We start from the raw sequence: 24164 nt of genomic DNA on the forward strand, positions 1-24164 counted from the left end.
TTAATTCCGACTAGCAAATAGTTCATACAATTATTTTTTACATACATTTTCCTCAATATTCATAAATAACAAGAACTATAAGTAGAAATGTGTTCTTTTATGACTGCCAAATTCATTCAGTATGAATGCAATTGAGTGAAAAAAAATAAAAATACATATTACTTACTGTATGTGGTGCTTGGCAATTTCAAAATTATCTGCAAATATTCATCCTCAAAATACTTTTATAAAACGCATCTGTGAAAAGAAAAAAAATCCAAAAGCATAAGCAATTTGACAAGGTCACAGAAATACTAATTGAGACCAACACACACTTAGACACTACATACTTAACATGCTGAAATAAGGTTTTGCAAAATATACAATATTCTAAAAAGTATAATGGGCTGATGAATAAAAATATTCCCAATTCTTCTAAACATCAGTCAAGGAGGACACTCTTAAGTAAGAGGTAGAAGTCTGTACATTGGCTCCAGAATTATACACAAGAAATACAATGACCCCTGAACATTACAGAACACCACAAAAAAATCCAAAAGCATGATATGTTTATAAGTAAATTTAATTGGAGATTTGAGGTGGTTATTAAGATAATTCAAGTTTTTTTTGTTTTGTTTTGTTTTTCATTTTTCTGAAGCTGGAAACAGGGAGAGACAGTCAGACAGACTCCCGCATGCGCCCGACCGGGATCCACCCGGCACGCCCACCAGGGGGCGACGCTCTGCCCACCAGGGGGCGATGCTCTGCCCATCCTGGGCGTCGCCATGTTGCGACCCTCCTGGGTGTCGCCATATTGCGACCAGAGCCACTCTAGCGCCTGGGGCAGAGGCCACAGAGCCATCCCCAGCGCCCGGGCCATCTTTTGCTCCAATGGAGCCTTGGCTGCGGGAGGGGAAGAGAGAGACAGAGAGGAAAGCGTGGCGGAGGGGTGGAGAAGCAAATGGGCGCTTCTCCTATGTGCCCTGGCCGGGAATTGAACCCGGGTCCTCCGCACGCTAGGCCGACGCTCTACCGCTGAGCCAACCGGCCAGGGCCAAGATAATTCAAGTTTTTAAAATGCACTTTTCCTCACAGATGAAGATTTCTGATGTAGAAGAGAATTTTGCTTGATTTATCCAAAGAATTGTACCAGTTCACTTTGTAATTGCATGTCAATTCTAATTAAAAACCAGACCATGCAGTAAGAAAAATGCAGGAATGCCGCTTGCATGCATCATAAAAATACACAAACATCCATTTTCTTTTTTCAGAAAGTCAATGTAATCATAAAGAGAAAGTTATTTAGTCAGATTTTATTAATTCTTTTGTTTTACAGAAGGGGCGTTGGCAAGAGCTTACTAATTTCAAAGCTCAAATTATTTCAACATAAATGGTATTTTATGTTTTGGGGTATACTGATTTATAAAAGAATTGTTCAAAAGAAAGAGAATAAAACACAACGTAGTGATAATTAAAATAACCTTTTAAAGTACAATGTGTTATTTCAGATAGATCAAACACACTATGGACAATACAAATAAAATGCCCTTATGTAGAGTAACATAAGTTCTCAGCAACTGACAAAATTTCTGCCAAAATTTCTGCCCAGAGAGATTTGGTTCTTTACAGTAGTAAGCAGAAATAACAGTTTATGAATATAGAAAGTGTGCTTTTGTGTTCACCAAAACCAGTTGTAATCAAATCAACAGTTAAATAAACAGAACAAGCATTGAGTTGAATGTCTAATTTATCTTCTTGGAGTGTACAAAAAAAAAAAAAAACAAAACCCACAGGATTGCCAAGGCCTCTATCTGGCACAAGAATGAATGATTTTACGGATGGCCAACACAGAGCCTCTCAAACAAGAGGAAACTACAGATATAGTTAGCAAGTTTAAAGTTAAAGGTCAAAAGTAAATAAAGGAATTAAAAAAAGACTACGTATTTTTTAAATTTCATTTTTCTAAGTTTAAAGCAAAGCTTAATAAAAGATTCAAGTTCATAGTCATATATAATTTCAATAGAATTATAAAGTTGTAACAGTCAGAGATCTGTAGGTTTCTTCGTACTTGAGCATATTCACCCTAGTTGACAAGAGAATCAAAGTTAACACTAAAAGGTGACTTCCTCAGTTTGACACAATTAGTAAGTGGTGATCCTTGGCCCAAAACCAGCTTTTCTGACCCAATTACTTCTCGCTACAACCCGTTAGTCCCTCCACTGCATCCAGCAGAGGTTGCAAACTGGGGCTTAATAACCAAATCTGGCTTACTGACATGGTTGTCTATCCCACATCATGGATTGAAAAGTTCTTTTAAAATATTCAAAAGTAGAAGATTTCTCATAAGAATCCTCATTTCTAGGTTTTTTGGAAGAGCAAAGATTATGTTAGGCTGGGTTCACAACCTCCAGGGAACACAGAAATGTTTGCTCCTCTTGGATGAGATGTACTTTTTGCACTCAGCTATTTCCTACTTTTGCAAGCTGTCTTCTATGCTGCCTTTTCGAAACACTGGAGTGCTTTGTTCCTGATCCCTACACACCAACTACAACCAGAACACTGTGCCATGAAACTGGAGGGAAGACTTACCTCAACTGTGCTCAAAAAGCTTATTAACTGATGCAAGTGCTCATGAGTACATTTCACTAGATTCTTATCATAAAGTGTTATTAATTAGTTACCTTATCTTAATATATATACACGTTTTAAACTTTCATAGGCTTGAATTTCCACTTTCCTAAATACATATTTGACAATTTTTAAAGCTAATGGAGAAATTTACAAACACAATTGAATGGTACAAATCAAGGAAATTATCTCTAATAAAGATTTTTTTTTTTGTATTTTTCTGAACCTGGAAACGGGGAGGCAGTCAGACAGACTCCCGCATGCGCCCCATGTCCACCAGAGGGCGATGCTCTGCCCATCCGGGGCGTCGCTCTGTCGAGACCGGAGCTACTCTAGCGCCTGGGGCAGAGGCCAAGGAGCCATCCCCAGCGCCCGGGCCATCTTTTGCTCCAATGGAGCCTCGGCTGCGGGAGGGGAAGAGAGAGACAGAGAGGAAGGAGAGGGGGAGGGGTGGAGAAGCAGATGGGAAGAGATAATAATAATAATAATAATAATAATAAAAAGTTCTAATAGTGACACAAGACTTACTCTCAGAAAGTCCACAGAAACTATTAAAATACTGAAAAACTATCCTGGCATAATAGAACATGGACACAGGAAGGAGAATTGTAAGTATGAAATTCAAGGTAACATTTTTCTGGGGCATATAAAATAAATGAGGATATGTCCAAAGGACATATGCTTTAACTTTAAAAGCACTCACCAGTCAATTCTGGAACAATTGGAAAATCAAAATAAAGAATACTCATAGAATTTGACTCCAATGGCAAGAGAAGTGAAGGCAAAAATTAATGAATGGGACTACATCAGACTAAGAAGTTTTTGCTCAGCAAGAGAAACTGATAACAAAATAAACAGAAAGCCAACTAAATGGGAAATGATATTTTCAAACAACAGCTCAGATAAGGGCCTAATATCCAAAATATACAAAGAACTCATAAAACTCAACAACAAACAAACAAACAATCCAATAAAAAAATGGGAAGAGGATATGAATAGACACTTCTCCCAGGAAGAAATACAAATGGCCAACAGATATTTGAAAAGATGCTCATCTTCTTTAGCTATTAGAGAAATGCAAATCAAAACGGCAATGAGATACCACCTCACACCTGTTCGATTAGCTGTTATTAGCAAGTCAGGTAATAGCAAATGTTGGAGAGACTGTGGAGAAAAAGGAACCCTCATACACTGTTGGTGGGAATGTAAAGTAGTACAACCATTATGGAAGAAAGTATGGTGGTTCCTCAAAAAACTGAAAATAGAACTACCTTATGACCCAGCAATCCCTCTACTGGGTATATATCCCCAAAACTCAGAAACATTGATACGTAAAGACACATGCAGCCCCATGTTTATTGCAGCATTGTTCACAGTGGCCAGGACATGGAAACAACCAAAAAGCCCGTCAATAGATGACTGGATAAAGAAGATGTGGCACATATACACTATGGAATACTACTCAGCCATAAGAAATGATGACATCGGAACATTTACAGCAAAATGGTGGGATCTTGATAACATGATACGAAGCAAAATAAGTAAATCAGAAAAAAACAGGAACTATATTATTCCATACGTAGGTGGGACATAATAGTGAAACTAAGAGACATTGATAAGAGTGTGGTGGTTACGGGGGGGAGGGGGGAATGGGAGAGGAACAGGGGGTGGGGAAGGGCACAAAGAAAACAAGATAGAAGGTGACAGAGGACAATCTGACTTTGGGTGGTGGGTATGCAACATAATTGAACGACAAGATAACCTGGAGTTGTTATCTTTGAATATATGTATCCTGATTTATTGATGTCACCCCATTAAAAAATAAAATTATAAAGAAAAAAAAATACTCATAGAGAATTAAAATTGATTATAGCAATTAAAATATAAATAAATAAAGTATATAAGGAAGGGAAAACTTCCTTTGCACAGAATGCCACTTAAAATACAGATGTCCTGATGAAGTTAGAACATCACCATTAGGCAAATATTATGGTTAACTGATTCAGTTACAAAAACACCTGTGAATCAGCACTTATGGGTGAAAATATGATGATGAACAAGATATTTCCATTGTCTTAAAGTATCTTCTCACAAATCACCTACTAATTACAAAGAGAAAAGTAGAAATTTTCCACAGAGATCCTTGGCAGACAACATCATTAATAACACGACAAATATGACGCACTTGGGAAGGGCAACATCACTTCTGTGGTGTAGATGCCAAACTGCATAACTGAACCAATCGTTAGAAAGTTTCAGGCAAACCCAAATTGAGGAAAGTCTGAAAATATGTGACCTAACCTCTTCAACCTCAGTCATTAAAGACTAAGAAACTGTTCCAGATTAAAGGAATTTTAGAGGACACGACAACCAAATGCATGTGTGATTCTAGGTGCACTGTGAGTTACATATGTTAATAATAAATTTTTCATTTTTCGTAATTGTACTGTGGTTATATAGTACAACATTCTTATTCTTAGGAAATATACATGAGTACTTCAACTCAAGAAGCATGATGTCTGCAAATTATTCTAAAATAATTCAGGGGGAAATGTCATATATATATGGCAGAAGTAGGTTTACAGTTGGGAGTACATGAAATAGTTTATTCCTGTATTATTATTGCATTATTTATTTGAATTATAACTGTAAACCTACTTTTTCCCACCCTTGAAAGTACATAATTATGTAATTATACATACAAATATATATAGAGAGAGAGAGAAGGAGGGAGAGTGAGCAGTAATAATAAAGCAAAGTAGAGAAAATGCAAACTACTGATTCTAGTCAGAGTATTCAGGATTCTTCACTACCATAATTGCAAATTTTTTGTATGTTTGAAACTATATCCAAAGATAAAATTACAGAATAAAGGTATAAATAAATCAGTGCTTTATTTTCATTATTTTGAAATCACAGGGAAATTTTCAAAACTAAATCAGTGAAGGGTTTTTGAATCAAGAAAAATATTTTTTTTTCTTCTTTTTTTTTTTTTTTTCTGAAGCTGGAAACGGGGACAGACAGACTCCCGCATGCGCCCGACCGAGGATCCACCCGGCATGCACACCAGGGGCGATGCTCTGCCCACCAGGGGGCGATGCTCTGCCCCTCCGGGGCGTGGCTCTGCCGTGACCAGAGCCACTCTAGCGCCTGGGGCAGAGGCCAAGGAGCCATCCCCAGCACCCAGGCCATCTTTGCTCCAATGGAGCCTTGGCTGCGGGAGGGGAAGAGAGAGACAGAGAGGAAGGAGGGGGGCGGGATGGAGAAGCAAATGGGCGCTTCTCCTATGTGCCCTGGCCGGGAATCGAACCCAGGTCCCCCGCACGCCAGGCCGACGCTCTACTGCTGAGCCAACCGGCCAGGGCCTAAGAAAAATATTTTAAAATAAATAATAATCATTGCTCAAAGTTTTTGGATAACTAAGATAGCAACAAATCCAGAATTGTATATATATTCTCTACTTTATGTATTATATAATTTATATACTTATTACTAAATATCTATATATAAATTAAAGACATATATTTATCTGTAATTATGTATTTTATGTGCATATTAAATATATAAAATACAGGAAAATAAAAATAAATGTGGAATCTAGCCTTGGGTTTTTTAATAAACCACACAGACAATATCATATTCAGCAAATTCAACAATGTAAAGTTAAATAATAAAATGATATTCACAAGAGAAATTAAAGCAGCCAGCAATTAAAGAAAAAGAAACAAAGAAAAAAATATTGTCTGTCTTTAAAGGTTGTCTAAGTAAGTGATTTCTTCTTATATAATTGTTTTACTAAATAAAAAATATCAAGTTTTAAAAATTCAGACAAAATGTTTTAAAATTATATAATTCTTAATTTCTAAAACAATATATTTCATGTATAAGTTGTTTATTTTCAGACTATTATTTAAGACTGTGTGAATTATTTTACAATTAGATCCTCTTTTTACTTATTTGTGAATATTTTTGTGACAATATCATGTTTATCACTATAGTGCAAGATAATTTCATTGCTATACCATACAGGCCACTATTAATTTGTATTTTTATATGTTATCAATTATCTGTTTCAAAAATTTAAAATACTATAAAGAATTACTAAAATTCAGCAGTACATTAAATATATATATATTGCCAATCTGACCAAAAAAAAGTATAATTTTGATTCATTCATACCAGCAGCAATTGTTGTGTTAGTGTTGTCATTTTTTATCTGAAAATCAAACTAAGAAAAAGAGGTCAGTGCCCCTGACTAAACAGTCAAATATTGCATATTTTAAAAATTCTTGCAGCATACTGGTTGAAAAGCACTGCCTTAGGATACAATATGCAGAAGGGGAATTGCTGGATTAAATAGCATAAGGCAATTAAGACTTTATAAATTATATTTTATTAATACAGATACATGCAATTTCATATTTTAACAATCCCACACTCAGGTGACATATGTAGTATTTGGTGCATATCTGTGACCCAATTTTGTCCTGGCTCTTTTCATACTGTCATGTCTTAAATTGATACAATCTTGGTATTATACATATTTAGTGTAGTTACCTTTTTAAATTTCTTCAAAGAGTTTACCCAACACTTTGACATTGAGATTTAAAAAAAAAAACAAAAACACCTGTTTACATGGAAACAGAGCAGCTTTACTAAAGTAATTATTTGGTTTTGGAGGAATTAACATAATTCCTCATTTTCTTACAAAGCAACAGCCAATTACTCTGCAGAACGTACAGAATGAAAGTACCTACAAATAGATGGAAAAAGTATTACAGTCTTAAAACAGAGAACACTTAAAAGTATTATTATTACATGATTGGTGATGTAAATGAAGGCAAGAAACATTAAAGATTCCCCTAAATAATCCAAACAATTATAGCAGGTCTCATTTCTAATTCATACCAACAAGGTGTCAGAATGCCTAGAGGTTACCATATTTTGCACTAGATATACGATTTACGCTCCATTACACTAGATATTACCTTTTTCTCTTTAAGTGCCATTTTAATCAATGCTTCTCATCGATCTTCAAATTACTTCAGCTGCTGTTCTCGCTTCCTATATTCACTTTGAATTCTTGCAAATTCCTACAGAGTCAGCAACTTTCCTAGATTGTAAAGCCCATATTTTGTATTCTTAAATTGTGGAGAGTAATACAAATATCATTCAGTATAAGCACCCAATAAATCCTTCTGGGGTTTTACTCGGTCCGCCCTGGCAGGACACAGATTCCATGGCAAATAACAAGCTTTATGCCACTCTTTACACAGAACTAAACTTTCTTTACTGGTTCATGAGAATATTGTGTGAGACAAAAACTAAACCTCGCTGAAGTAAAGATATATGAACTCTTTCTTTTTTAGTTTTAAGTTACAGTTTATATGCAATATTATTTTTAGTTTTGGTGTACAGCATAGTGAAGATATATGAACTCTTTTCTTCCCCTCATACTTAAGTCCTGTCATTGTGTCAGAGAATAAATTTTGATTCACTCACAGTGACTTACTTCTCCCAAAGTCACATTGGTTGTTATTCCCATTTGTTTTGCTCTTTGAGGTATATGAAAATCAACTGCCTTTTTTATTGATTTCTCTATTTTTTATATCAAAGCAAAATGATTAATATATAACTTCTAAAACCATCACCAGTATATCCACTCTCCCCGTTTTCATTTGGACTCCAGGACCGTAAGCTAAATCCCTTGCATGTTTTCTATTGTAAATAAGCCTTGAGCCTTTTCATCTGGCCACTGCCGTCAGGGTCTTAAAAGGTTTGGTTGAGTGGTTTCCAGAAAACAGATAGCAGACTCATAAAATCTCTTATGACATAAAGTCCTTTCCATTCAAAAAATTTAAACCATCTATTTTGTGTATAGTTGTTCAAGTAAAGAAATACATATCTGCTAAACTAAAAATTAAAAATGAGGCCCTGGCCGGTTGGCTCAGCGGTAGAGCGTTGGCCTAGCGTGCGGAGGACCCGGATTCGATTCCCGGCCAGGGCACACAGGAGAAGCGCCCATTTGCTTCTCCACCCCTCCGCCGCGCTTTCCTCTCTGTCTCTCTCTTCCCCTCTCGCAGCCAAGGCTCCATTAGAGCAAAGATGGCCCGAGCGCTGGGGATGGCTCTGTGGCCTCTGCCTCAGGCGCTAGAGTGGCTCTGGTCGCAACATGGCGACGCCCAGGATGGGCAGAGCATCGCCCCCTGGTGGGCAGAGCCCCCCCCCCCCCCGTGGGCGTGCGGGGGGGGGGGGGGTGGATCCCGGTCGGGCGCATGCGGGAGTCTGTCTGACTGTCTCTCCCTGTTTCCAGCTTCAGAAAAATAAAGAAAAAAAAAATTAAAAATGAGTTGATAATAATCTTATGATAATTTCAACAGTGGAAGATATGAGAAATCAGAATCTCCTGAATACTGCACACAATTTAAATATAATCCTTCTCAAGTCCATTAGACAACTTGTACCAGTGCATAATTCCATATCTGGTCTACTCTATGATAAAATGCCTAGGTACAGCCTTGACCAAGACCCAGGACCCCCTGACACTTGATTTCTAACAGTGTGTATACACAGTAGACAGTGTCTACATTGTGGTATTCCCTAATTGAAACTGCTTCATTACCCCTCTTCCTTATCCATTCAGTTGGGGAGAAGTTGAGACCCATTTCCTAACTCAAGTGGGTTCTCCAGAAATTTCTTTGTTCCCCCTTTTTTTTCATTGAATGTTTATAGCTGGCAAAGTGTTCCAATATCCACCAAGCTCTCTATATAAAGTGTTTTCTCCTTCATCACCTACTGTACTTCTATCTAACTGAAGAGAAATGAAAACATATTGATTCCTTCATTCTCTGAGATAAAGTTTTACTTACCACACTTTACCCCATCCTCAGCAAACAGACACTGAAGCATGGAATATTTTACATCCTTCACATCATTATTTTCTAGTCTCTGTAGAAATTTACCTTTTCCTTTACATATCCCTCTCTTTTGACTCCTTCCCTTTCCATGAAACTATTCTAAGAACTAATTAGAGATACAAGCAATTATTTATGTTCAGAGTTGTTTATAATATTTATAATTGTAAATCCTAAAAAGCAACTGAAGTGCCTAACAATTAGGACCAACTAAATAAGTTGTGATTTGCACAGTTGATATGATGTCATGTAGTCAGAAAACTCAGGATTCAGATAGCATTTATTTCCATGTAAAGTTTTCAATCTATATTTTAAAGCAATATTCTTTCTCAAATAACATGAATAAAGTAACCTTTATGCAAATAGTTATAAATATATACATATATATTTACATATATACATTATGGATAAAATTCAGAAAGATTGTCGGCCCTGGCCGGTTGGCTCAGTGATAGAGCATCGGCCTGGCTTGTGGAAGTCCCAGGTTCGATACCCGGCCAGGGCACACAGGAGAGGCACCCATCTGCTTCTCCACCCCTCCCCCTCTCCTTCCTCTCTCTCTTTTCCTCTCCCACAGCCAAGGCTCCATTGGAGCAAAGATGGCCCGGGCGCTAAGGATGGCTTTGTGGCCTCTGCCTCAGGTGCTAGAGTAGCTCTGGTTGCAACAGAGCGACGTCCCGGATGGGCAGAGCATCACCCCCTGGTGGGTGTGCCGGGTGGATACCCGTTGGGCGCATGCGGGAGTCTTTCTGCCTCCCTGTTTCCAGCTTCAGAAAAATACAAAAAAAAAAAAACCCAAAAAGCAAAAAAAAAATTCAGAAAGATTGAAGGACTATACAACAAAGTTAATTATCTCTGAACGATGTAAAAATATTAATTTCTATTTTTATACTTTTCTTAATTTTGCAAATCTGTTGCAAATATATATATATATACACATACACATATATATGTTATAATCCAAAAACCAGAATAAAAAGTTTAAACATCAGAGAAAACAAAAAGGAACATAATATACAAATAAGAATAAAATAAACAGCTGTAAATTAGGCAAAACTTGAGAATTAAAAGAACTGGAAAGTAGTATAGATAAAACTGGAATATATTTATGCAAGAAATTGTCAAAAATTAATAAAATATGATTCCCGTTTTGCTGTGGCTAAACCTGTCAGTGGCCCCACACCAATGTCTACTCTGTCCTCCCTTAGTTGCTAAGTGCACTTGGATACTCCTTGGCCCTTGCCAGCACAAACAGCTGGAACTCTAGCAGCTGTTTTGAGTGCATAAGTCTTAGGAAAGCCACAAGGATCCAAGATACCTGGTGACATTATAAAACCATCATATCAGGCTTTGACTAACAACATCAAGACTTCATATTTTGTGAGGAAAAAATAAAACAGCAATTTCTTTAGGCTAAAGGACATAATATAACACTAACACATTCTGTACCTAAAGTTCATCACATATTTACACCACACGTTCAATTGGACCCCTGAACTTCTTTAAATTGTTCTTCAGTTTAAGTTTGACTTGATATATGAACCCTAATATTTGGCAATAGATATGCTGGTCAAGTAATCATTAAATCCATGACAAAGAAACTTATGTATCACTTAGAAATGGTGTTCAGTGTATAGCCAGAGTGATCAACATTTCTGCTTTCTTCATATGGGATGTCACTGTTTCAACTTATATTTGTATTTGCTTCTGAGAATAAGTTAAAGTTGATTGGAATTGCATCCTCTACTGCACCACCCAAATATATGGTGTGCTAGGCTGTACATTCCAAAGATAGGGTCAACAGCTCCCATCCCACATATTCTTCTGCATTGTGACCCTAACATTCACTAGTCAACAGATAAAGCTATGTCTTTATTTCCTGGAATCTGAGCAAACCCTAGGACTCATCTCACCAAGATAATATTGTGGAAGCAATATCATCCCAGTTCCGAGAATAGCCTTAAACCGGCCTGGCACCTTCCATTTCCTGATTTGTAGAGCCCTCACTGCCTTGTAAAAAGTGAAGGCTACTCTGCAAAAGAGAGAGGGCATGTCGAGGAGCAGTGAGGCATCACACATGTGGGTAAAGAAACTATACTAGACATTCAGTTCACCCATCCTGTAGATTACTCCTGTCCTAGCCACCACCTAATGGCAACTGCCTGAGAGACACCAAATGAAGGTCTCCAAGCTAATCATGATAAACCCTCCAGAACTATCAGAGATTAAAATAAATTGCTATTTTAAGTAACTAATTTTCAGGATAATTTCTTCCATAGTAGTAAAATAGTCAGAAAAATCTGACCATCCTATAGTCTAAAATCTAAAAGAACAATGCAATAATCTGGCACCTTTTATTTACTTACGTTTCTGAAATTATATATGAACACATACTGGCACAAATGTGGGTTGTTTGCATGGTAATCAAACTCTATTTTTATCTCTGTGTCTACCTCTATCTATGAAAATTATCTTACTCCCAAGTAAAATGGTTTACAACGATTTTTCTGGCTAGTTACTGATATGTATACTAACACAGATATGTATGTAACACAGATATGATATATATACATATGCACATATAACATATACATGTTACACAAACACAGTATACTTGAGAGCCATTCATCATGTAATATGGAATACAGAGCAGAAACCTGAATGCTGTTCCTATGTGAAGAACTGTCAATGTAAAAAGCAGTTTAAATTTGTTTCCCATGTTCCCCCAAAGCAGAACTAAGAACAATAAAACCAATGAGAAAAGTTACAAGAATCAAATTTAAGCTTAGTACAAGGTAAACCAGCTCTTTTTTTTTTAATAATTTTATTTTTTTAATGGGGTGACATCAATAAATCAGGATACATATATTCAAAGATAACAAGTCCAGGTTATCTTGTCATTCAATTATGTTGCATACCCATCACCCAAAGTCAGATTGCCCTCTGTCACCTTCTATCTTGTTTTCTTTGTGCCCCTCCCCCTCCCCCTTTCCCTCTCCCATTCCCCCTTCCCCCTGTAACCACCACTCTTATCAATGTCTCTTAGTTTCACTTTTATGTCCCACCTACATATGGAATAATGCAGTTCCTGTTTTTTTCTGATTTACTTATTTCGCTTCGTATCATGTTATCAAGATCCCACCATTTTGCTGTAAATGTTCCGATGTCATCATTTCTTATGGCTGAGTAGTATTCCATAGTATATATGTGCCACATCTTCTTTATCCAGTCATCTATTGACGGGATTTTTGGTGTTTCCATGTCCTGGCCACTGTGAACAATGCTGCAATAAACATGGGGCTGCATGTGTCTTTACGTATCAATGTTTCTGAGTTTTGGGGGTATATACCCAGTAGAGGGATTGCTGGGTCATAAGGTAGTTCCATTTTCAGTTTTTTGAGGAACCACCATACTTTCTTCCATAATGGTTGTACTACTTTACATTCCCACCAACAGTGGATGAGGGTTCCTTTTTCTCCACAGCCTCTCCAACATTTGCTATTACCTGTCTTGCTAATAATGGCTAATCGAACAGGTGTGAGGTGGTATCTCATTGCCATTTTGATTTGCATTTCTCTAATAGCTAAAGAAGATGAGCATCTTTTCATATATCTGTTGGCCATTTGGATTTCTTCCTGGGAGAAGTGTCTGTTCATATCCTCTTCCCATTTTTTTATTGGATTGGTTGTTTGTTTGTTGTTGAGAAAACCAGCTCTCTTATTGTGAAGTGCCAAAATAAGACTTTTTTAGAGTTGCCCTAATAAAAGGGCAAAGGAAGAGTTCCAGAAGTTGAGTGTCCACTGTCCAGGAATGCTGAAAGAGGCTTCAAGTACTAGCTGCTGGCTAGAATTACATGGTTTTTGTACACTCTTTTGAACCCACAGTTTTGATGAATTTATGGTGATTATCTTTGGAATAGATATACTAATATTCTTTTATACCCACCATATTCCAGAAAAAGATACCAGGAGAATCACACAGGTTCATTCAATAAACATCATTCACTTCATAGGTCTTTATCCCAATGAATCACTATTTAGTACTTTTTCAAGACATTTATTAAATGACTAGCTATATTATGGACTTTGTTAGATTTCAGGGAAATAATAAAAAAAATGTGATGTCTCCATTGTGAAAAAGTTTACAATTTAAAATGAGAGGCCGACAGGACACAACTAAACATCGTGATAACGTGATATAAGTTAGGAACTGCAATAGCAACAAAGTGCTATGGAAACAAAAAATAAATAAAACATTCTGCCTTTGAGATGTGGGGAAATACTTTGAAAAAGGGTATCACTAGAGCTGACTCTTAAAATGAAGAGAGAGATAATTCAAGGCTGAAAATCAGTATGAGCAAAAAAAAACAGAGTCATGGAAATTTTTGACATATCCAGATAATGAAGAAATAACTCCCATAAATACAATATCCGATGGAATGAAAAGATGAGATATGAGGCAGCAAAGATTATTTGGGACAGATTTCTATGAAGGCTCTTCAATGATATGCTCAAGAATTTAAAAATTAAACTGTGGATCTTTCAACAGTGTTTACAACCAGGAGTTACATGCTCAGTACTGTATTTAGAGAGATCCCTCTATTGGTAATGTGGAGTATGTAACAGACTACACAATGTGGGCTAGCTGTATTATAGAGGAACACATCAGTATTGGGTATACACTCGGCACAACCATGACCGAGGGCAGGTGGGGTGACGGATCAGCCCTCAAGATCCTTTCCAATCTTAAATTCTGTGACTTATGTCCCTTGTGAAGCATAGGAGTTCCAGACAAATTTTTATAAATGATAGAGGTGGCAGGACTCTTGGGTCACTCTGCTGAAAATCATAAAGACATTGCTGTTTCACTCAATGAGCTTGACAAAAAGTATATAAGGTGCACAACCTTTGACTAGCTGACAATGGAATCTGAGAGGAAAAAATCACAAGGAAGACATTAATACAGCATGATGAAAAGACATATTCAACTATCCAACTGGGAAAAGCAGATAAAAATTTGACTGACCTAAATCCTTTTTGGACTGCATCATTTTCCGCAGTAGCATCTACTGCTTTGGAAGGCCCAGGGGACTTATCTGTACATGTGAATCTAATTAAATGAATGTAGTAAGGACTTAATCATGTATGGCATTTTGCTAGGTACAGCACAAAAAGAACTGGGTTAAGCTGCCTTCTTGGACTTCATAATCTACAAAATACAGATACATGTGAAAATATAGCTATAATTTAGGAAGACAGATGAAAGGTTTCATTAAACTCTAGGAACAGGCCAAAATATATGCTTCATGAGCATCAATAAATGGGACAACTTCCTGATTAGTCCATTTCAAGGAGAAACACAGCCAAAGGTCAGAGAATAAATGCCAGTGACCAAATGTCACTCCTGAGACAGGAAGAGAAAAGGAAAACTCTTCCCTATTCCAGTTTAACAGCACTGGAAGCCAAGATCCGCGAAGCAGTCCCAGGTGCAATGTGCTGCAGAGGGTAGAGGGAGGAAGCACAGGCCCGACACAGCACAACACAAATGTGAGGGTACAAGCTCCTTTTCTTTCCCTCCTTCCTTCATGTTGTTGGTGTAGGTGTTAGGCCACTCCAGTGAACATGTTTGGCCTTGAAGAGGGAGAGCTATTTGTTGGTGCAGACAAAAAGGAAAAATATGAAATTTCTAATAAATAGAATGCACAAACCTAGATTGAGAAAGGAACATGTGAAAAAGTTAAAAATTGGGGTGCAGTGTATATTTTCTCCCAGAGACTAATACGGGGTGTGTGACATCAGAATTCTTAAGTCCTCTGAATGACTTGCTTGATGGCAGTCAGCCAAACATACCATCAGATCAGAATTCTAGATACAAAAGAACCTCACCGTCCTTCAAGCCCTTGCACCACAGTGAATAAACACATTTTCCTATAAAATGCATGAATACCACAGTATGAACATGTCTGTTAAAAAGCAGAGAAGTGAAAGTAAAAATTCAACAAGACAACATGTAGTAAAATGTGCTTGTGACTCATAAGTTTCTAATACTGTTCATATAGAAAGATGACATTTATATGTGTTTATGGTATACAGAGCCCTTTCTTAACAGAAAAGTGTGGCCTTATGAAAGTCTGTAGCCCTATTTTACAGATGACTTGCATCTCTGAAGGAGGAAATAATCCTCAGAAGCAAGAATGAGAAAATGATCTCTGTGATAGTATGAGAAGTTGAGAAAGCAGAGACCTGACAGAAAGCAAGCAGCAGAGCAAGACACACAGAATGGAGGATTATGCCTAGTGGATCCCCAGGGTGTTAGAATTGCAAAATCACTCCCTGCTGCAGGAGGCGAACATGAACCCATTGCGGGAAAACCCATTCGCTAGTGTGTATCCTTGAAGGAAGGCTGGAGGTGCCTGATCTTGCATTTACATAGTACCTTAAACTAAGATCCCAAAACCACTGGCCAGGCTTCTGTTTTTTCAGAGACAGAAAAAGAGTCAGAGAAAGGGATAGATAGGGACAGACAGACGGGAATGGAAAGAGTTGAGAAGCATCAATCATCAGTTTTTCGTTGTGACACTTTAATTGTTCATTGATTGCTTTCTCATATGTGCCTTGACTGTGGGCCTTCAGCAGACCGAGTAAGCACTTGCTCGAGCCAGCGACCTTGGGTCCAAGCTGGTGAGCTTTGCTTAAACCAGATGAGCCCGTGCTCAAGCTGGTGACCTCACAGGGTCTCGAACCTGGGTCCTCTGCATCCCAGTCTGATGCTCTATCTACTGTGCCACCACCTGGTCAGGCCAGACTTCTTAATTATATGTGCTGGCTGCTTAAGCAGGAATCATTTCATTCACTAGTAAAGTATGAAAATGTGGCAACATTTTATTGGCCCACAATTTTATATATTAAGTTATTATGAGATGTAAACATATGGCTAATTAAAAGCACATGAGTATTTATAAAATTATAGTAAAATACAGATGCACATATTACAACTTGATTAAAGTAACAAATTTTTCCGTGGCAAGTACTAAATACATATATGATTTAAAAAATAAATGGACAGAAAATAACATCATTTTAAAATGATCAAATGTAGTAGTTATAAGGTGTTAGTGAGTAAAGGCGTGAAAAGTTTTAAGATTGGCTAAATACTCAAACTACTGAATTAAACCTAAGGTAGAAGTTACATTGAAAGTAAGGTTTTAGACAGTGAAGTTAAAAAAGGTTGAACTAAAACTTAATTGGGTCCAACAAAAGGTCAAAGCAAACCTTATAGTTACTAAAGCAACTGAAAGTTAGAAATGAATTTGATCATAAAATAAGAACAGTAACTTATTTAGCTTGAGGATGCCCAACCACAAAATAGTACAGGTCTGAGCTTAAAATACCAAGGGGTTTCACTGAGCATAATACTCTCCAGGTCCATCCACGCCGTCCCAAGTAGTAAGACTTCCCTCTTTTTATGACTGAATTTTATGACTGGAATTGTACACTTGAAACTTATATAATTTTATTTAATCAATGTCATCCCGACAAGTTCAATTAAAAATATCCAGGGAACCCTGGATAACTCAATTTTCAGTAGATGCCCTTTAGAAAACACACACACACACACACACACACACACTCACACACACACACACAGTGGGCATCAGCCCTACCCTATGGCAGGAAACAGTACATATCCTTGATTTAATGTTAGTAAAAAATGTATTGCAAAATCAATCATATTGCTAAATCTTTATATATTTTGGTTTTATATTTATAAAGATGATGCATATTTTTTTGTGAGTTACTAACTTTTTTTTTTTTAATTTTATTTATTCATTTTAGAGAGGAGAGAGAGAGAGAGAGAGGAGAGAGAGACAGGGGGGAGGAGCTAGAAGCATCAACTCCCATATGTGCCTTGACCAGGCAAGCCCAGGGTTTCGAACCGGCGACCTCAGCATTTCCAGGTCGACACTTTATCCACTGCGCCACCACAGGTCAGGCCTGTGAGTTACTAACTTTTAAATCACTTGTTAAATAAAATGAAAACTATTCACAAAGGAAGCTTACAAGGTTAATTATAATAGACTATCACACTATAAAATCATTACAGGTGGTGTGATATTTTGGCAGACAGATGCAATAATACAAGAAAATCAATCGTCTGTAACTTAATGTAACCTTGCCTGAATATGGTTAACCTCATGTGTGGTTCACAGACAAAACAAGAGTTGTTACTTCATTTTAGATATTTCTCAGGTAAAAATTCCTTCAGGTAGAGTTGTTAAAGCTTTTTTTTTTTTTTTAAATCACTTTTATATTTAAGTGGCACACAACTTCAGGATGAGAGTCAACAGAAATATATACATAGCAAATGAAAGTTAGGGGCCAAATATTACTTCATGCAGCACTAGAAAATTGTTTGGATTATTTAAATAATTTTATTACATGTAATATGTAAGGTATTTTTAAAGACAGATAAAACATATGCATTATTTAATCACCTATAAAGCCACTTTTTATGTAATAATCTCTTATAAAACATACATTAGCCCTTCATTCTTTAAAATCACTATTATATATTACTGAACATATTTTTGGAGTTGAGGAAGTTGTCACATTAAACAATCTTGGTACAGTGCAGCAGTCTGGAAATGATTCAGAATAAATAAAAAACAGCACAATGCATCATTAGGTTTCCACCACCATTTATTAATTTATGTATAATTATCATTTGTACAAATTATTGTGAAGTAACTGACAAACTATCAATGTTCAAAACAACATATTTTCCTCACATGATAAGAAAATAGAATTGGAATTCAAATATTTCTAAATGAAAAATCAACTACAATTTATTATTTCAAATTATGTATTCATCTGAAAAAAACAGAAAATCATTAAACACAACTAGATATTACATACTAAAAATAAAGTCTGTGTCTCTAAACAAAAAATAATATTTCATTTTTTTTTCATTCAGGAGTAAGGCTAAGATGACAATATGTTTTAAAGTTTTTACTATTTTTCACATTCACGGACACAAAAAAGCACTCTCCTTTTAATTTCCCTCCAGATTATCCAAGAAAAAATTAACATGGTCTAAACTGATCAAAAAATTAAGAGGAAAATGGAAGATGGCTCCATTTATCCAAGAACACCTAACAAAAATCAGCAGAGACATTGGAATTTTCCAAATAATATTAAAGAGTATAGAAGAAGCTTACTACCCTTTTTCTAAGCTAGATCACTTTCTGCAAAGTAGCATTTCAGTGTTAAGCATTATGTACAATTTGTACACCATTATGATAAAATACTTATCATGATATGATATACCCTTCCCTTCATGCATTTACCTTTTCGTCTCTCTTATATGATATTTCTAAAAATTACACTAATATGGTTTTATGGTGTTTCTATTTTGCTTGGCTTCAATTCTCCCTCTGATTGCTATTTATTTATTGTCTCCTGGGACCAGACTTTGCAGCTACTTTTTACAATAACTCTTCCATGTCTGAGAATTTTATTCTGAAAATGAGTTAAGCAGGCCAGATTTACTAGGCACGCATCAAACCAAATGCCAGTAGAGTGTCCTGGAAGAGAGATGCGTTAATAATTGCCAGCGTTTGTTAAGCACTTGCTAAGTTCCAAGCACAATAATGAGTACATTACATATAAATATATTGTCACCTCAACTCTCATGACAAGCTTAGTAAAGAGGTCAGTATTATTAGGAGGATGAAAATAAGTGTCTAGTTCTTGGTATTGTGAGAACTTAAGAGCTAATCTTATGTAAACCACCTAAAGGAAACCCTCATGACCATTTAGAGACCTGGGCTGTATTAGTGTTAGATGCTATTATTACTACTCCCATTTTAAAGATGAGGTAACTAAATTCCATAGAGGCTATGTAAGTGCGCTTTGTCATTCTGCTAATAACCGGATGAAGTCAGAGTTTTTGAACTTCATTTATACCAGTACCACAATCTTACATTTGTGTCTTTAACACAGCCATGTTCCACTGCCGCCTCCAAACTTGAGCTCCTGAATTTGTTTTAATCTTAGAATCAAGGGATAGTTCATACACTAAAGGTTCTAATAATAAATTGTCAAGAACTTCATCTTGAAAGGAAATTTGATGAACCCTTGATTCTTCAAAACAGGTGACATACAGGACAGAAGACCTCTAACTGTTCTGGAGTCACCGTCCAAAACCCAGATTACTCAGAAGAAAATGGTTAAAGGAGGTGACCCAGGAGATTGTAATCACTGCCTGTCAACAGAAACCAGATAGTCATAGCTTTAAAGAACACCTTATTAATTGTTTTTCTCAATTCAGAATCAGCTATCATTTTATATCATAAAAATATTAAAATTAACATTAACAATTAAAAGGATTTTTCTTTCTCAACTTTCCACAATAGCTTTGCATTGCACATATCCCAAGCTACGAGGTAAAACTAGAAAACTTCCTCACTCTTCTCTCTCTCTCTCTCTCTCTCTCTCTACCCCTCTCTCCTACTACACATTTCCTTGCGGTGTGCTGAATTGTTGAAAGATGCTAAAGTAGCCCTGGCTGTTAGAGCAGTATAGAGCATCATCCTGCAGCACAGAGACTGCCAGCTGGATCCCAATGTCACCAGCTCGATGCTGAGGGCACTGGCTAGACCTCAAGATCAGTAGTCCAAGCCCTGGTCAGAGCACCTATGAGAAGCAACCAATAAATGTACAACTGCATGGAACAAGTTGATGCTTCTCTCTCTCAAAAAAAAATAAAGATGCTAAAGCATACACACACACACCCCACTTGTGGGACCCATCTGTGTTCTTACATTCATTAGGAATAACTAACATCTTGATTAGCTATGAAATTCAAATGTTAGCCCAAACAATAAGAAGCAATGAGAACTTTTAAGAGCAGCTTTCTATCTATGATGACAATATCCTCACATCTGTCTAATGTTGAAATGGCCATTCTTTATCAATTCTTCTGTGAATCTGCAGACATATCATGTAATCACAGTAACTGGTATAACTTAACAACACAAAGGACTATAAAATTAATCATCTTTATCTAGAAACTACTATAAAATTTTAAATTATTGTTCAGCATTTAAAATATATTGTTTAATATATCCAGGAAAACAGAGGATGAATGGAGATAGAACCTTTTAAAAAATCATTTGGTAATGCTTTAAAATATTTTTTAAGAAAATTAGACCTTGGGTAATTTAAAATACAGTAACCCTATTTGGGAAATGATTTATTACCGATTAATAAAACTAAAGTTTCATGATTCTGATTTGAGTGGTCAATTCAGTTAAACAAAAGGATCAAGAGATAAAGAACAAAGACCATTGCTAAAAGGCAATTAATACCATTGGTCAAATACAGAGTTTGAGTAAGATATGGTATGATTTCACTTTTATGTAGAAACACAAATAAACAAACAAAATATAAATATATTCATAGACACAGGGAACAAACTGATGGTTGCCAGATGGGAGCGGAATGGGTTAAAGGGCGAGGAAAATGAAATCAAGTAGTATAAACTTCCACTTATGAAATAAGACAAGTAGACGTAATGCATAGCATAGGGAATATAGTCAATAATATTGTAATAAATATTTATGGTATGAGATAGTGTCAGACTTATCATGGTGATCACTTGTTAAAGTATATAAACGTCTAATCACTATATTGTACTGGTTCTGAAAGTAATATTATATGTGAATTAAATTACAATTAAAAATAAGAAAAGAATCCTGAATCAGTCTTTATATATATCATACTTAGAAAACTCACAGTTCATTTTCAAAGAAAATAATAGTCCTGTCTTTATAAAATAAATAAACACGAGGATATAGAGTGATACAGGGTATTTTTCATACAAGTTTCCTCGTTTTAAAGATAAGATAGATTCAAAGAACTTAAATGATATGCTATAGAATTTATTAATGGCTTTGCCAGACCCAGAATCCAATTCTTTCCTCTTAGCCTCATAATCTTTAAAATACTGTAGGGGATGACTGCTACTGTGTTTAGTCACAAAAGTTCCAAATATTTGCTTCTTTATATAGTGTAGTCCCCTTCCCCAAAGAACATCAGTTCCTTTCCCCAAAGAGCATCATCTTTGATTGTTTAATTGTTCATTCACTCTGCAGCAGAGGTCTTAATTCAAATGTCTTTATAGACCAGGGTAATTCAACAGAGTGACTGGAATCCGTGAAACTACGGAGAGTATATAACCACATAAGAAATCAAGAAATCATATTTTTAAAAAATCTGATTAAAGCATACTTTAACCAAACAAACGGACCCAAAGTATTTTAGATATTTTGTAAGTTACCTCACTTACCACATTCCCCATTCCTATACCCTTCTTCTTAATATAGTCATTATTACTCCTCTTGATTATCTTTTGAACTTGAAGGAATATATGGTCACTGTTGTTTCTTTTATAAACTAGAGTTACTATCTCTTAGCCGATTTTATAAAACACTAATCTTACAATTCCTATCCTTCTTTCTGGTTTCTCCAACCCCCACACCTAATTCCCAACCTCTACTGTTTACTGTGAAATTATTGTCATTCTTAAAAATACCAGCATTCTGTTCTATAGTCATAATTATCTTCTACATTTTATCTAAAGATTGATACTAAAAGTTGAAAATCAGTAAGCACAATTTTTATTATTATTTCTTGAACACTAAATGTATAATGAGCCCATTTTATTCCAATGCCTTCCACCAGCCAGAGATCTCCATTATTTTATACTAACCCTGCTCCTGATCGAAGCGATATGAATCGTCCTCTAGTACTGCTGCATAGCTATCAAGCCATGTCTTTCTCCTGGTTATATTTTCCTTGGGTTTGAACTCAAGTAAATTTGTATGACAGGTTATGTTTGAAGAACATTTCTTTATTCCTTATAGGTCTGAAAATGTCTTTATTTTACCCTATTCAGGAGAAAATTTAGATAAAGATATGTCTCAATCCTTCCTCTTAAAATGGATACTCATCTGTTTGAAAGCAATTCCATTGATCTAGAAAAGTTAACATTAAAACACAAAATGAAGAAAACTCAAGAACGAACAAAATTATGAGTGTTGTATATGACCACAGTCATGGAGGCAATAATGATGTTCAGACTGATTTAAACAAGGGTCTCTAGTAAAAAAAAAAATGCTAACTGTACATCTACACATATCTTTAAGGTATGCAGGGTAAACGTAATACTACTGACTTCTTGTTTCTGAAATGCTTTATAGGCTGTCCTTTTAGTGGGGAAGGAAAAAACTGATTAAGATTCTCAAAAGAAAAAGATTTATTGAAGTTCAGAATTGTTTAATGAGATAGCTGCAAATATATTTGTGGAAGTTATTTTCCTTACAAAAGGAATGGAAATGATGCATACATGTTATCCCACTTGAATTAGAATTTTATATAGATAATAAGAATTTGTGCATTGTAAAAGCAAAATGGGCCCATTGTTGTCTGCTACAGCAAATGAAGTGTCTCCTAACTGGCAATTCAATGTGTTAATTCAACTGCACCATCCAATTACCTACGATTCATCTCAACTTAGTGCACAAAAATAAAACTCTTTAAAAACTGTGACAAATCTGCTTTAGGTTTACCAAATAGGGAAACCACTATCCTGAAGTCAGGGAATAGGAGCCACAGAAAATAAATTATAAAAAGTATTCATTACGATCTAGCTATAGAAACACAAAGAATTTCTGACATGAAGTCAACAGCCTAGAGTTAATAATGAAACACATATTGGATGTTTTATAAGGAAAATCTGACGAAGGGATATGAGAACTGCCTGGCAACTAGAACTGGCATCCCCTCAAATACACAGCATTCCCTTGGAGCCATGGGTCTGCCAACTGGACTGACCACAGGGCCCAAGCACACAATTCTAAAAGAAGACAAAGGTAATGAGATGCGAATTTAGCATCCCCTGTCTCCTGTTAAATGACCCAAATGCAAGAGCTAAAGCATCTGCCTTTTACCCATTCGGAGACTAACTGATGAAATAAACAGAAACTTTTTTCTATTTACCTTTTTTTTTTTTTTTTTTTTTTTTTTTACAGAATCAAGACAACTAATAGGTAATCCAGTACTGCAACATGAGGATTTATTAAGCCACTGACGGAAGACAGTTTAAAGTAGACAGCACCATGAAGACAAAAGAAAGGAAGGGAGGAGGAACAAGGAAAGATGCGGGAGAAAAAAAAAAAAAGTACTGGGAAATGATAAACACAGTGTTTAAGTTTAAAGAAAAGAGAGGTACATTGAAAATCCATAGGTTTTGGGTAAAATCTGAATCATGATCAGAAACAGGTTGCTTTCTAATATTTTTCAAGAGAAATAACTTACAGCTTGGGCAAAAGTAGGTTTACAGTTGCAAATATACAAAACAATTTATTTTTGTATTATTATTTATTAATTGTTGTATTATTTGCCATATAAACTGTAAACCTACTTCTGCCCTACCCTCTATAATTCCATTTGAGATTGAACTCTCAAAGGAATCCAAGAAATATGTGCCTTGAGGATTCGGAAAAAGAGGTAGAACTTGCTGTGAGAAAAAGAGAAAAGAGTGTACTGTCTTGAAACTAGGTTAGCCAGTAATCCCAGGAAC

The 24164-nt window shown here is 36.0% G+C and overlaps 1 protein-coding gene across 4 annotated transcripts in view; it reads right to left on the reverse strand.

Moving 5' to 3' along the window:
- Nucleotides 1-24164, reverse strand: part of GALNT13 (polypeptide N-acetylgalactosaminyltransferase 13) — a 573465-nt gene that overhangs the window by 540293 nt on the left and 9008 nt on the right. For all 4 annotated transcript variants that reach the window (XM_066279813.1, XM_066279812.1, XM_066279811.1 and 1 more), the window contains exon 2: nucleotides 167-237. The gene's annotated coding sequence lies outside the window, so the exon portion shown is untranslated. The remainder of the gene's footprint in view (nucleotides 1-166; nucleotides 238-24164) is intronic.

The sequence above is a fragment of the Saccopteryx bilineata genome, chromosome 5 (assembly GCF_036850765.1).
Source record: "Saccopteryx bilineata isolate mSacBil1 chromosome 5, mSacBil1_pri_phased_curated, whole genome shotgun sequence".
NCBI classification, from domain to species: domain Eukaryota; kingdom Metazoa; phylum Chordata; class Mammalia; order Chiroptera; family Emballonuridae; genus Saccopteryx; species Saccopteryx bilineata.